Genomic DNA, 15,924 nt, shown 5'->3' on the forward strand with positions numbered 1-15,924 from the left:
AAGCCCAGCAGTAGCAACCTTTCCTGGATCAAACTCAAAACCTTGGCCTAGGAAGGAACAACACCCAGTGGAACTCAGGAGAGCTCACCTTCAGACATTCACTCCTCTCAGCAGTCAGGGGCATACTGAAATTCTGTAATGGCTATCACAGTTGCCTGACATTAACCGCATAGAAAATCTTTGGTGGGCTTTGGAGAGGACCATTGCAGCATGCAAACTCAAAAATATTAGTGAACTAGAGTCCCTTCCCCATGAGGAATAGGCTAAGATTCCTTGGAAACTCTGTCAGACATTGCTGTCTGTCTATGCATCATGTTTGCAGTGGGTTATAACTAGAGATGAGCGAACGTACTCGTCCGAGCTTGATGCTCGTTCGAGTATTAGCGTGTTCGAGATGCTCGTTATTCGAAACGAGCACCACGCGATGTTCGAGTTACTTTCACTTTCATCTCTGAGACAGTGCGCTTTTCTGGCCAATAGAAAGACAGAGAAGGCATTACAACTTCCCCCTGCGACGTTCAAGCCCTATACCACCCCCCTGCAGTGAGTGGCTGGCGATCAGGTGTCACCCGAGTATATAAATCGGCCCCTCCCGCGGCTCGCCACAGATGCATTCTGACATAGTTCAGGGAAAGTGCTGTCTTGCTGGAGTTGCTATAGGGAGAGTGTTAGGAGTTATTTTAGGTTTCAAGAACCCCAACGGTCCTTCTTAGGGCCACATCTAACCGTGTGCAGTAGTGTGGAGGCTGCTTTTTGCAGTGTTGCACATTTTTTTTTTTTTGTATATCGGCCGTGCAGAGCATTGCGTCCTGCACTAATTTTACATAGTCCAGGGCCAGTAGTGGTGAGGCAGGGACAGAAGACATATTTAGTGTATATAGGCAGTGGGCCTTTCCAAAAACATTTGGGAAAAAATATCTATTTGGGCTGCCTGTGACAGTCCTCAGTGTACTGGGTCTCTGCTGGGGGTAGTTGTCCTAATTCATACGCAGCCAGCTAAGTGTTACAGCAGGCTTGCGCAAAATTATGTCCTGGCTCTGCTGTGCGTTCCGTAAGCGAAGTCAGCCTCCAACCACAGGCCAATAAGCGGCACATTTAATTACAGCGTTCTGTTTCTGCACTACTGCTAATACACCATGCTGAGGGGTAGGGGTAGGCCTAGAGGACGTGGACGCGGGCGAGGATGCAGAGGCCCAAGTCAGGGAGTGGGCACAGGCCGAGCCAGTGCGGTGGCCAGGGGTAGAGGCAGGGCCAGACCGAATAATCCACCAACTGGTTCCCAAAGCGCCCCCTCGAGCCATGCCACCCTGCAGAGGCCAAGGTGCTCTAAGGTGTGGCAGTTTTTCACAGAGACGCCTGACGACCGACGAACAGTGGTGTGCAACCTTTGTCGCGCCAAGATCAGCTGGGGAGCCACCAGCATGCGCAGGCATATGATGGCCAAGCACCCCACAAGGTGGTACGAAGGCTATTCACCGCCTCCAGTTTGCACCACTGCCTCTCCCCCTGTGCCCCAACCTGCCACTGAGATCCAACCCCCCTCTGAGGACACAGGCACGAGTGCCTACCGGCCTGCACCCACACCCTCAACTCCACTGTCCTCGGCCCCATCCAGCAATGTCTCTCAGCATAGCTTCCAGACGTCGCTAGCGCAACTGTTTGAGCGCAAGCGCAAGTACGCCGCCACGCACCCGCACGCTCAAGCGTTAAACGTGCACATAGCCAAATTGATCAGCCTGGAGATGCTGCCGTATAGGCTTGTGGAAACGGAGGCTTTCAAAAGCATGATGGCGGCGGCCCCGCGCTACTCGGTTCCCAGTCGCCACTACTTTTCCCGATGTGCCGTCCCAGCCCTGCACGACCACGTCTCCCGCAACATTGTACGCGCCCTCACCAACGCGGTTACTGCCAAGGTCCACTTAACAACGGACACGTGGACAAGCACAGGCGGGCAGGGCCACTATATCTCCCTGACGGCACATTGGGTGAATTTAGTGGAGGCTGGGACAGAGTCAGAGCCTGGGACCGCTCACGTCCTACCCACCCCCAGAATTGCGGGCCCCAGCTTGGTGCTGGTATCTGCGGCGGTGTATGCTTCCTCCACTAAACCACCCTCCTCCTCCTCCAACGCAACCTCTGTCTCGCAATCAAGATGTGTCAGCAGCAGCACGTCACCAGCAGTCGGTGTCTCGCGGCGTGGCAGCAGAGCGGTGGGCAAGCGTCAGCAGGCCGTGCTGAAACTACTCAGCTTAGGAGAGAAGAGGCACACGGCCCACGAACTGCTGCAGGGTCTGACAGAGCAGACCGACCGCTGGCTTTCACCGCTGAGCCTCCAACCGGGCATGGTCGTGTGTGACAACGGCCGTAACCTGGTGGCGGCTCTGCAGCTCGGCAGCCTGACGCACGTGCCATGCCTGGCCCATGTCTTTAATTTGGTGGTTCAGCGCTTTCTGAAAAGCTACCCACACTTGTCATACCTGCTCGGAAAGGTGCGCCGGGTCAGCGCACATTTCCGCAAGTCCAAGACGGACGCTGCCACCCTGCGGACCCTGCAACATCGGTTTAATCTGCCAGTGCACCGACTGCTGTGCGACGTGCCCACACGGTGGAACTCTACGCTCCACATGTTGGCCAGACTCCATGAGCAGCGTAGAGCTATAGTGGAATACCAACTCCAACATGGGCGGCGTAGTGGGAGTCAGCCTCCTCAATTCTTTACAGAAGAGTGGGCCTGGTTGGCAGCCATCTGCCAGGTCCTTGGAAACTTTGAGGAGTCTACCCAGATGGTGAGCGGGGATGCTGCAATCATTAGCGTCACCATTCCTCTGCTATGCCTCTTGAGAAGTTCCCTGCAAAGCATAAAGGCAGACGCTTTGCACTCGGAAACGGAGGCGGGGGAAGACAGTATGTCGCTGGATAGTCAGAGCACCCTCATGTCTATATCTCAGCGCATTGAGGAGGAGGGGGAGGAGCATGAGGAGGAGGGGGAAGAGACAGCTTGGCCCACTGCTGAGGGTACCCATGCTGCTTGCCTGTCATCCTTTGAGCGTGTATGGCCTGAGGAGGAGGAGGAGGAGGAGGAGGAGGATCCTGAAAGTGATCTTCCTAGTGAGGACAGCCATGTGTTGCGTACAGGTACCCTGCCACACATGGCTGACTTCATGTTAGGATGCCTTTCTCGAGACCCTCGCGTTACACGCATTCTGGCCACTACGGATTACTGGGTGTACACACTGTTCGACCCACGGTATAAGGAGAACCTTTCCACTCTCATACCTGAAGAGGAAAGGGGTTCGAGAATGATGCTATACCACAGGGCGCTGGTGGACAAACTGATGGTAAACTTCCCATCCGTCAGCGCTAGTGGCAGAAGGTGCAGTTCCGAGGGCCAGGTAGCAGGGGAGGCGCAGAGATCAGGCAGCATGTACAGCGCAGGCAGGGGAACATTCTCCAAGGCCTTTGCCAGCTTTATGGCTCCCCAGCAAGACTGTGTCACCGCTCCCCAGTCAAGGCTGAGTCGGCGGGAGCACTGTAAAAGGATGGTGAGGGAGTACGTAGCCGATCGCACGACCGTCCTCGGTGATGCCTCTGCCCCCTACAACTACTGGGTGTCGAAGCTGGACATGTGGCCTGAACTCGCGCTGTATGCCCTGGAGGTGCTTGCTTGTCCTGCGGCTAGCGTCTTGTCAGAGAGGGTGTTTAGTGCGGCTGGGGGAATCATCACGGATAAGCGTACCCGCCTGTCAACCGACAGTGCCGACAGGCTTACACTCATCAAGATGAATAAAGCCTGGATTTCCCCAGACTTCTCTTCTCCACCAGCGGACAGCAGCGATACCTAAGCAATACGTAGGCTGCACCCGCGGATGGAAGCATCGTTCTCTATCACCATCAAAAACGGGGACCTTTTTGCTTCATCAATCTGTATTCTATTCATCCTCCTCCTCCTGCTCCTCCTCCTGAAACCTCACGTAATCACGCCGAACGGGCAATTTTTCTTAGGCCCACAAGGCTCAGTCATATAATTTTTGTAAACAATTTTTATACGTTTCAATGCTCATTAAAGCGTTGAAACTTGCACCTGAACCAATTTTTATTTTAACTGGGCTGCCCCCAGGCCTAGTTACCAATTAAGCCACATTAACCAAAGCGATTAATGGGTTTCACCTGCCCTCTTGGTTGGGCATGGGCAATTTTTCTGAGGTACATTAGTACTGTTGGTACACCAATTTTTTTGGGCCCTTGCCTACAGTGTAATCCAATTGATTTTTTGCCCACCTGCATTAAAGCTGACGTTACATCAGCTGTGCTGGGCACTGCAATGGGATATATTTATGTACCGCCAGTGGCTTCCTGGGACCCACCCATGCTGTCGGTCCACATGGACTTCCCATTAGGGAGATGTACGTGCCTGTGTATAGTTATAAAAAACTCGAGCCTGACTGGGGCATGTAGTCTGGACCGAAGCCCACCTGCATTTAATCTGACGTTAGCTCTGCTTTCCAGGGCACTGCAATGGGATACATTTATGTACAGCGGGTGGGTTCCAGGGAGCCACCCATGCTGTGGGTGCACACGGAATTCCCATTGCGGAGTTGTACCTGCCTGTGACTATTTATAAAAAAACGCAGTCTGACTGGGGCATGCAGACACCTTGACAGAATGAATAGTGTGTGGCACATAGGTTCCCTATTGCTATGCCCACGTGTGCAGCTCCTGATGGCGGTGGCACAGGATTATATTTCTCATTGCTTCTGTACAGCATTGTGGGCTATCGTCCTGCTCCTTTTAAAGAGGGTCGCTGCCTAGCCGTGCCAACGCTCTGCAGTGTGTGCCTGCGGTTCCTCCTCATGGCAGACACACTTATAAATAGACATGAGTGTGGCGTGGCATGAGGGCAGCTGAAGGCTGCGCAGGGACACTTTGGTGTGTGCTGTGGACACTGGGTCGTGCGGGGGGGGGGGGGGGGGTTGGGCAGCATGTAACCCAGGAGAAGTGGCAGCGGAGTGTCATGCAGGCAGTGATTGTGCTTTGTTGGAGGTAGTGTGGTGCATAGCTAAGGTATGCATTGCTAATGAGGGCTTTTCAGAAGTAAAAATTGTTGGGAGGGGGGCCCACTCTTGCCGCTATTGTGGCTTAATAGTGGGACCTGGGAACTTGAGATGCAGCCCAACATGTAGCCCCTCGCCTGCCCTATCCATTGCTGTGTCGTTCCCATCACTTTCTTGAATTGCCCAGATTTTCACAAATGGAAACCTTAGCGAGCATCGGCGATATACAAAAATGCTCGGGTCGCCCATTGACTTCAATGGGGTTCGTTATTCAAAACGAACCCTTGAGCATCGCGAAATTTTCGTCCCGAGTAACGAGCACCCGAGCATTTTGGAGCTCGCTCATCTCTAGTTATAACCTCAAAAGGGTACTACAAATGCTTGTCAAGAAGATGTTGAATAATTCGGAGACTGTAGCAGTCATAAAAAGTGACATATTGTATTGAATTTGGAGCAAACACTTGTTATATTAGTTGTGTTGAGCTATTTGAGTTGTTCTTGTTTGATTAGTTTTTATTTGTAAACAGCCAAAATTTGAAAATTTAGGGAATAAACCTAATTTGCAGTGTTATTGAAAAAAACACTGTACAAAGACCAAAATTACCCCCATTCAGGGAAAACAAAGTGGCACGTACCAGCTCTACATAGGTGCTCAGCAGACCATATAAATAAGTACATTACCATTATCTCCACTGATAATAGGCGAGATTCCTTCTGATTGGAGTTGCTCACTTTCCCTTTTCTTCTCCATTCAGCCCAGATCATTTTAACAAATTCTCCCTGTGGCCTTTTTTATTCAGTGTAATTTGCTTCTCTTGGCACATTTAAAGTCCTGTAAAGAAGCCTATAGAAAAAACGTATTGAAAAAAATATTACTATCTTGCATTTTTGACCCAAAAGACACAAAAAAATATGACAAGACAAAATACATTGTAACTAGTGCATTTTATATTTCATCAAAGATTTTAGTTACATCTGGCTGAAAAAAAAAACTATTAAAATTAAAAAAAAACAAAAACAGAAAAGTGCCACCAAAAAGTGGCATTTTTAAAAAAAAAAAAAAGCTTTGGTAAAACAACCTAAGCCCGTTTGCAGCTAATATCTTAGTTCGATAATGTTTTTTCATAGCCATGCCCATTATTCTTGATGACCACACTGGACAGTTCTGCTGCTTGCCACCTTTTCAAAAACTATAGGCTTTTAGGATGACATCCCTCATTTGCAAAGAAAACAAGGATAAAATGTAATAAATAAAGATGAGCGAACACCAAAATGTTCGGGTTCGCGTTATTCGAAACGAACTTCCCGCGATGTTCGGGTGTTCGTTTCGAATAACGAACCCCATTGAAGTCAATGGGCGACCGGAACATTTTTGTATTTCGCCGATGCTCGCTAAGGTTTTCATGTGTGAAAATCTTGGCAATTCAAGAAAATGATGGGAACGACACAGCAACGGATAGGGACGATGTTAGCCCATTGAATTCAGTGGAGCCGTCAATACAGCCGACTCCACTGAATAAAATGGGCTGCCGGCGATCGCGGGATGAATTGTCGGAAAGGGGTTAAATATATAAGCCCTTCCCTGCAATTCATCCAGAAATGTGTAAAAATAAAAAATATATATATACTCACCTGGTGCCCGCAGACGGAGTTCAGCGCGGCAGGCTGCAGTTCTCCTGAACTGCTCTGAACAGCTGTGAGTAGTATTCAGCAGCCGGGGATTTAAAATCCCCGCCTGCTGAATAAGATGCCTCTGAATGGTCACAGCCTGACCAATCAGAGGCCAGCCCTCACTCACACCCATTCATGAATTCATGAATGGGTGAGTGAGGGCTGGCCTCTGATTGGTCAGGCTGTGACCATTCAGAGGCATCTTATTCAGCAGGCGGGGATTTTAAATCCCCGGCTGCTGAATACTACTCACAGCTGTTCAGAGCAGTTCAGGAGAACTGCAGCCTGCCGCGCTGAACTCCGTCTGCGGGCACCAGGTGAGTATATATATATTTTTTATTTTTACACATTTCTGGATGAATTGCAGGGAAGGGCTTATATATTTAACCCCTTTCCGACAATTCATCCCGCGATCGCCGGCAGCCCATTGCATTCAGTGGAGTCGGCTGTATTGCCGGTTCCATTGAATTCAATGGGCAAACATCGTTCTTCTCTGTCACAGCTGTTACAGCTGTGGCAGAGAAGAACGATTTGTCTTCTATATGTTCTCAATGGGGTTGGCGCTGCTGCCGCTGGCCCCATTGAGCGCATATAGAAAAGATTTCTCAGGGAAGAAAGTTAAAGTAACCCGAACATCCGAACATCGTGTGGTGTTCGTTACGAATAACGAACATCCCGAACACCCTAATATTCGCCCGAGCATCAAGCTCGGACGAGTACGTTCGCTCATCTCTAGTAATAAACAAAGTGTCACACCAGTGAAACTACTAAAGAATAAAATATTTAAATTATTAAATTATTATTAAATATTAAATAAAACATTTAAAATATTACACATTAAAAAAAACACAACGCAGCTTTTATTTAAAAAGATTAGATAAAACACCTTTGGCCGCATGTAAAATAAACTGAACATGTAATTTGTACAGTGAAATGAACAATGTGAAAAACTTTGGAAAAAGTTGTTTACTTTTATCTTTTCTTCATCAAAAAACTGAGTAAAAAACTTCAATTTATGATGCAAAAAAAATCCTTTGACACCCTATGGAGGCTACAATGGGATGGGGCAAAAACAAAAAATATTTGCTGTATTTATAATGTCAAAATTGTCCATGTTCTTAAGTGATTAAACAATCATACATGTTTTTTACTTTCTAAACTAATGTAATAACTTTTGGTCCATCTATTTCCTGTTTGGAAGACAAAAGAAGCTCTAGCAATCTATAAAAGCTAAGAATTTCTATAATTTTAAGTTAAATGCTTGTGAATAAATGTCTCTTTCATAAAGTGAATTTATAGTTCTAATATAAGACATGTAAGTATAACTATATTTTAAATATTTTAAAGTTCAGTTGCACTTATTTGCCATCCATTTACTATGAATCCTTCGAGAATAAGACTGAATTACCATTATATCAATGTTTTAAGGGCACAGCCAATCATTAGGTAAACTATGTCGGCAAATACATTTTTATTCATTTTTGCCTTTTTGCTTGTTATAAATATGCCAGTTATTGAATTGCTTTTCAGCTTTCTGTGAACATTACTTTTCCAGCCAAGAGAATAATCATAATATCACAGCAAGTTCCTCTTTTTGGAAGGGAATAAAAAAGACGATTTTGTTCATCATCAATGTCAAACTGCCCATTTCCATTATAGTTTACTGACCCATATAGTTTCAGTATTAACATTATAAAAGACATATCTTGCTACTACAATTTAACTGCACGTTACATCAAACATTGCACTGTACTTTTGGCTTAAGCTATCTTACAAAAGAAAGAATAGTCAGACCTCCATTATATTTCCTTCAGAGTTACAAATAAAAGTAAGAACTAAAAATGATTTTAGAATCTAGTAGGAGAAAGAAATGTAATAATTGACAGGACAAATCAGAGTCAATTAAACTGGAAAATCAGTATCAGTGCAAACAGTATCTATTAGCAGTATTGCCTTTCCATATCAAAAGCCTCAAGGGTAAATATTAGTGAAAGCAAGTGTGTGAATGCACATGTAAATCTTAGTACGTTTTGTGCTTATTTACATTTAACTGTCCATAGTATATTTTCCTGTATGATAAGTCTAGCCCTGTGTGTATTGTTGTACACTTGACTATTAAAAATTATTTCCCCCTTCCTGATTTCTCTTATGTGCTACACATTTCTGTTTAAGCTGTAATAAAAAATGTAAGACAAAGATAGTGTCACAGCTTGATGGCGCCGGTAGAGGAATGGGACTTGGGTGACGTCACTTCATCAGCTTCAGTCTGTATGATCATATTTCCGGCACATACTCGCTGTTATTATGGCTCTGGGTGCCAACAGGAGCACATCTGTGCTGGAGTATTGACTGATTGTTGGGCTGGCTGGTTGAACAGCTAACCCAGCCAATGAGCATTCGTCTGTGTATTGTGTATTCATCGTATTCTGAGTCCTCCTCTCAGAGGATGCCAATTACAGTTTTGGTGAAATCTGTGAAGACACATATCTGAAGGTATTCCTGGTTTGGGCTGTGAACTTCTGTCTGCAGACTGCTTTATGAAGGTGTTCTTGTCCAATCTGTGATTTCCTGCCTGTTCTGATCTCAAGTCAGATTCACTTCTATACCTGTGAAACGTTAACACCTTATTGCTCTGAGTGTTAGGGGTAATTTACATTATAGTGTCATCTATCTTTTGATGCAATTCCCTGTCACTGCTTAGGAAAAGTTAGGATGGCTTAAGGCTCCTAACAATGGCTCACCCTCATCAGTGTGAGTGCTCTACTTTTAGGCAAGGATCCCTTGTGTCAGTGGTTTAGAGAAGGAATCTCATATCCCTGTTTGTGTTTGTATTTATAAACATTTTGTCAGTACATTGTGTATATATCAGTCCTGTTTGGACATTATATTTACACATGTGTAGACCACGTATTTAAAAGCTCTGCTCAGAAATAAGACAGCCTATGTTCAAAGGAAATGCATCATCAGGAAATTACTTATTGTTTAATTCAAGACTTTATTATACCAAATAATAAATTTTATGAGAATAAGTTTTTAACCTTATTAAAAGTTTCCATTAATATAACCTGGTCATGATTTCCTTTTGTTATAGTTTCACAAAAATGTAACCTTCTTGCCTAGTGCCACTACATGTCATGATAATATCCATACACATACCCAACTGGGTGTCAGACTCGTGGCCGTACCGCAGCTCGGTCTACCACAGAGCCTTTCAGCCTCCTCTCAGTTTCCCTCTCAGGGAGTAGCTTAAGTTCTCTCTCAGAGCTTGGCCTAGTTCTGGCTTTCAGCCGCAGCACTGCTCTGGCAGCAGCTTTGCTCTCTCAGCAGCAGCTCCGCCCGAGCTTTAAGCAGGGAATCTCAATGTGTCTGGGGTTTAACTCCGCCAGTCACACCCACACAGCTGTCCCTGTTGATTAGTACATATTCATAGCCCTTAGGAGGCCACTTTGTGTACTGCACTTCTACAATAGCTACAACATTTTTCCAGTAGCATTTACTGTTACTTTAACTCAAAAAGAATTCCTACTAATACATTTAGGGACAAATGACACTGTAAAAAAGGCCTTGCAACTATTTGCAGAGACTTTGAAGACCTCAGAAAGAAGGTGAATGAACTAGGAGCACAGGTAGTCTTCTCATCCATTTTCCCAGTGCATGGCCATGGAATAAGAAGATGAAACTAGATTCTAGAGGTGAACAACTGGCTACGTCGATGGTGCTGTCAGCAAAAATATGGATTTCTAGACCATGGAGTGAATTATCTATATCATGGACTGATTCCTAGAGACTGGTTGCATCTTACGAAAACAGGTAAGCATATATTTGGTGGGTGCCTTGCTTCACTCATTAGGAGAGATTTAAACTAAATAATATGGGAAGGAAAAGGCCTGTTAAAAATATACGGCTAATTAATACATTTGAAAACCTTGCTATTAGAAGTGGAAAGAAAGAACATAGATGGAAAATTCTGAAGGAAAGTAGAGGAGAAAGAGACACCAATCACAAACTAAAATGTTTTTATACAAATGCACAGAACATGGGAAACAAACGAGGAGAATTGGAGCTCCTAACACAGGAAGAGAAATATGATGTCATAGGCATCATGGAAACTTGGTGGAATGATACACATGATTGGAATACAAGGCTTGAAGGATACAACTTATTTATAAGAAATAGACCTAAAAAACAGGGAGGAGGTATTGTGTTGTATGTTATTAAAAGATTCATTTCCACAGAGATTCAAGCTTCAGAGCATGATAGTTCTGTAGAAACTGTTTTGGTAAGAATACAAGGAGAGAACAACAGAAAGGACACTATTGTAGGCATTTACTATAGGCCATCTGGACATGCAGAAGATATTGATGAACTCTTTCTAAATCAGATGGCCAAACTCTCAAAAAAGCATGACCTAGTGATTATGGGAGATGTTAACTATCCAGACATTTGTTGGGAATCTCTCTCAGGTAAAAGTAATGGATCCATTAAATTCTCATCCGCTCTTGCTCACAACTTTATCTTCTAAAAAGTAGAAGAGAAAACAAGGGGATCTGCTATCATGGACCTAATTCATACCAACAGGGAGGAAATGGTTGAGGAAGTAAGGGTGGCTAGGACCTTGGGAGGCAGTGATCATGCTATCCTTGAATTTTGAATTTTGTATAAAAGGGGAGGAAGACCTGAAAAAAACTCAGACCTCAAGGTTGGATTTCAGAAAGGCAGATTTTAATGGACTCAAGAACATCCACCCATTGGATTCTCTTTCTAAGGACAGAAATGTCCATGAAGGTTGGGAGATATTGCAAAATGGGATTCTCAAAAAACAATCGTTAACAATCCCAAAAATAAGGAAAAATGGGAAGCATTTACAGAGACTAGGATGGATGAACACAGAACTTGCACACATGTTACAAAGATCCAACATATAGTGTAACAAAAGCTACCTCTGATTCACATTCTAAGGTGAGTAACTACTCACAAATAACACAAATGAAACCCGCTGGAGAGGTAACATCTTACTTTTTATAATTGAAGAAAATATATCAAAGATGACCATTGATAGTGTTAATTTTTGGTATGGTTATTAAATATAAAGTGTCAAATTGTTGCAGTTATTGAATTTTAATAAAGCAAAGCAAGACCTACATACAGTATTTCCATCAAGTCAACAATATATTTCTAGTGGTTTTCTCTAACATTTTAAAAGTAGCTAAGCAAAACTGATAATCAGATTGAAAACAATCTAATCTATAGATGGAATGCAGAATTGTATGTTAGAAGTGGAAACAAAAGTGATAAAAAGAAAGGGAAGTGGAACAACTCCAGTGAGGAACCTGTGAAGGAAAAAAGCAGGGTGTTTTTGCTTTTACTTTTCATTTTTTTCCAAGGGGCGGTTCTATGTGTTAGAAGAAATTCATATTCATCATGTTAGTAAAACAAACTCACATATATTTGTTTTTTCCTGATTTTATCTATGTTTACATATTTGTCAGAATTAGGGCTCGTTCACACCTGCATTAGGGTTTGTTTAGGGCTTTTCATCTCTCTGTTCCATTTTTGAAGCAAAGAAACTTTTTTTACAGAAACAAATAGTTTAATTCTGTTTCGATGCTCCAAAAATGAGATGAAAAACCCTAATGCAGTCCTAACACGGGTGTGAAAGAGCCCTTACTCGTTTTAGATATTCAAATACAGTTTATAGTATGAGGAAGAAACAATACAAGGAAATACAAAATGCATTCTAAAATGACGATTTCACTTCACTGTACAGGAAAAATGGCTTTTCATTGCAGAATTGCTTGACTCCTCAAAAACCTTTTAGGCTTTGAGGGCTATTCAACTGTTTTGATTTTTTTTATTCAACACATTTCAAGAAGCATACATTTTATTGCTTTCGATCTACAAAACTGAGGGTTTGTTCTTTATGGAACGAGTTATAGTGCTTATTGGCATATCAGCAACATTCATATTTGGGGGGGGGGGGGTGAATAAACAATTCTGCCATTGTTTTTTTTAAATTCTTTAAGTCATATGTTGTATGAAATAAATAATAATGTTATCTTCATTCTATAGGTTGGTAAAATTATAGCAATAACAAATATATGTAGATTTTTATTATGATCTTGCTGTACCTCTTTTTTCTTCTGCTCAGGAACCAGTACCAGACCCCCGAAGCTGTACGTGTAAATTAGATACATTACATAGGAGTGCACTTACTTTTGCAATTAGCATTGAATAATTGAGTTGTTACTAGAGATGAGCGAGCATACTCGTCCGAGCTTGATGCTCGTTCGAGTATTAGGGTGCTCGAGATGCTCGTTACTCGAGACGAGCACCACGTGGTACTCGTCTCGATTAAATGAGCACTGACTATTGAATTCAATGGAGCCGGCAATACAGCCGGCTCCATTGAAAGCAATGGGCTGCCAGCGATTGCGGGATGAATTGTCGGGAAGGGCTTAAATATATAAGCCCTTCCCTGCAATTCATCCAGAAATGTGTAAAAATAAAAAAAATATATACTCACCTTGTGCCGGCAGAACGATGTTAGCCCATTGAATTCAATGGAGCCAGCAATACAGCCGGCTCCATTGAAAGCAATGGGCTGCCGGCGATTGCGGGATGAATTGTCGGGAAGGGCTTAAATATATAAGCCCTTCCCTGCAATTCATCCAGAAATGTGTAAAAAATAAATTAAAAAAAATATATATACTCACCTGGTCCCGGCAAACGGAGTTCAGCGCGGCCGGCTGCAGTCCTCCTGAACTGCTCTGAACAGCTGTGAGTAGTATTCAGCAGCCAGGGATTTAAAATCCCCGCCTGCTGAATGAGCTGCCTCTGATTGGTCACAACCTGACCAATCAGAGGCAGCTCTCACTCACACCCATTCATGAATTCATGAATGGGTGAGTGAGTGCTGCCTCTGATTGGCTCAGGGGCAGCTCTCAGCTGAATGACAGCTGAGAGCTGCCCCTGGTTGGCCCTGCACTGAGCCAATCAGAGGCAGCACTCACTCACCCATTCATGAATTCATAAATGGGTATGAGTGAGCGCTGCCTCTGATTGGTCAGGCTGTGACCAATCAGAGGCAGCTCATTCAGCAGGCGGGGATTTTAAATCCCCGGCTGCTGAATGCTACTCACAGCTGTTCAGAGCAATTCAGGAGAACTGCAGCCGGCCGCGCTGAACTCCGTCTGCCGGGACCAGGTGAGTATATATATATTTTTTATTTTTACACATTTCTGGATGAATTGCAGGGAAGGGCTTATATATTTAAGCCCTTCCCGACAATTCATCCCACGATCGCCGGCAGCCCATTGCTTTCAATGGAGCCGGCTATATTGCCGGCTCCATTGAATTCAATGGGCTAACATCGTTCTTCTCTGCCACAGCTGTGGCAGAGGAGAACGATCTTTATGCTGACAGTGCGGGGGGGGGGGGGGGGGTCTCACTCTTGCCACTATTGTGACTTAATAGTGGGACCTGGGAGCTTGAGATGCAGCCCAACATGTAGCTCCTCGCCTGCCCTATCTGTTTCTGTGTCGTTTCCATCACTTTCTTCGGTTTTGCAGATTTTCACAAATGAAAACCTTAGCGAGCATCGGTCATATACAAAAATGCTCGAGTCACCCATTGACTTCAATGGGGTTCGTTACTCGAAACGAACTCTCGAGCATCACTGAAAGTTCGACTCGAGTAACGAGCACTCGAGCATTTTGGTGCTCGCTCATCTCTAGTTGTTACCCCTTTTCATTTCCTATTTAGGACCTAAAGAATGCTCCTGCCAAATTTCATGTTTGTATGACATCAGGAAGTTAGAGAATTAGTGACAAGTCAATCACTGAGGGCTTTCACCTTTATATATAGATAGATAGATAGATAGATAGATAAAATCAGAGAAAGCCAAATGTATGTGAGTTTGTTTTACTAAAATGAGTAATATGAATTTCTTCTAACATATAATTCTGCATTCCAGCTATAGATCAGTTTTTCTTAGCTACATATAACATTTTATAGAAAACTACTGGGAACATATTGTTGACTTGATGGAAATACTGTACGTAGGTCTTGCTTTGTTCTATTAAAATTCAATTACTGCAACAATTTGACACTTTATATTTAATAGCCATACCAAAAATTATAACTATCAATGGTCTTCTTTGAAATATTTTCTTCAATTATAAAAAGTAGGATGTTACCTCTCCAGCAGGTTTCATTTGTGTTATTTGTGAGTAGTTACTCACCTTAAAATGTGAATCAGAGGTAGCTTTTGTTACACTATATGTTTGATCTCAGTTAATTCCATAGAATTATCTTTATTTTATAGCTGCTCTGTGATGAATACTTCACCCTCCTAGTTATTGAATTGTCCTTCAGTTTGTACCAGTCATTAGGTTGTCATCCATGAGAATAGCCGGAACTTAAAAGTACTTTCCTTTTTATAGCCAGAAAATAAAAAGTTAACTTTTTTGTCAATGTTTAAATGCCCATTTCTAATATAATTTCTTAACCAATATATTTTAGATACTAGAAATTCAACAGAAATGTTGTTGAAGTAACCCAAGTACATTATTTCTATTTGCTTACAGTAAGGTGAAGGAATTCTTTTTGCGTTAAAGAAACAGTAAATGTTACAGGAAAAATGTTGTAGCTATTGTGGAAGTGCAGTACACAAAGAGGCCTCTTAAGGGGTTTGAATATGTACCAATCAGCAGGGACAGCTGTGTGGGTGTGACTGGCGGAGTTAAAATGGAGAGGGGCGTGGGAGGGAAAGGAAAGAGAAATCTCCTGCAGCCTCCCCACTGTGAGTCAGTGATACTAGTTCCTATGCAAGTGTGTGGGAGCTAATATGTGCGGGGACGAGTGTTGGGCATCATTTGCCTAACACTCATCTCATCTAAATTGGCCTTAACACATTCAAAGAGCTGCTTGTATTTCTTCAGCAAGACATTTCTTGAGATATGCAAAAAAACTTCCTCTCAACTTCAATCTAATATTGGTCATCTTGCCACACATACAGCTCACATTCAATAAAAAATGCGCAAATTTTCTTCTGCACACAACGAATTAGTGGATGCTTGGATGCTCATCACTCCCTGGAAGAAGAGGTCTTGCATCTACGTAAAAAAAAAAAAGATCTTGAAGATAGTTCATGGAGAAATAACATTACATTTTGAGGTATCCTGGAATCTTCTGTGGATCTTCA

The sequence above is a fragment of the Eleutherodactylus coqui genome, chromosome 3 (genome assembly GCF_035609145.1).
Source record: "Eleutherodactylus coqui strain aEleCoq1 chromosome 3, aEleCoq1.hap1, whole genome shotgun sequence".
Taxonomy (NCBI): domain Eukaryota; kingdom Metazoa; phylum Chordata; class Amphibia; order Anura; family Eleutherodactylidae; genus Eleutherodactylus; species Eleutherodactylus coqui.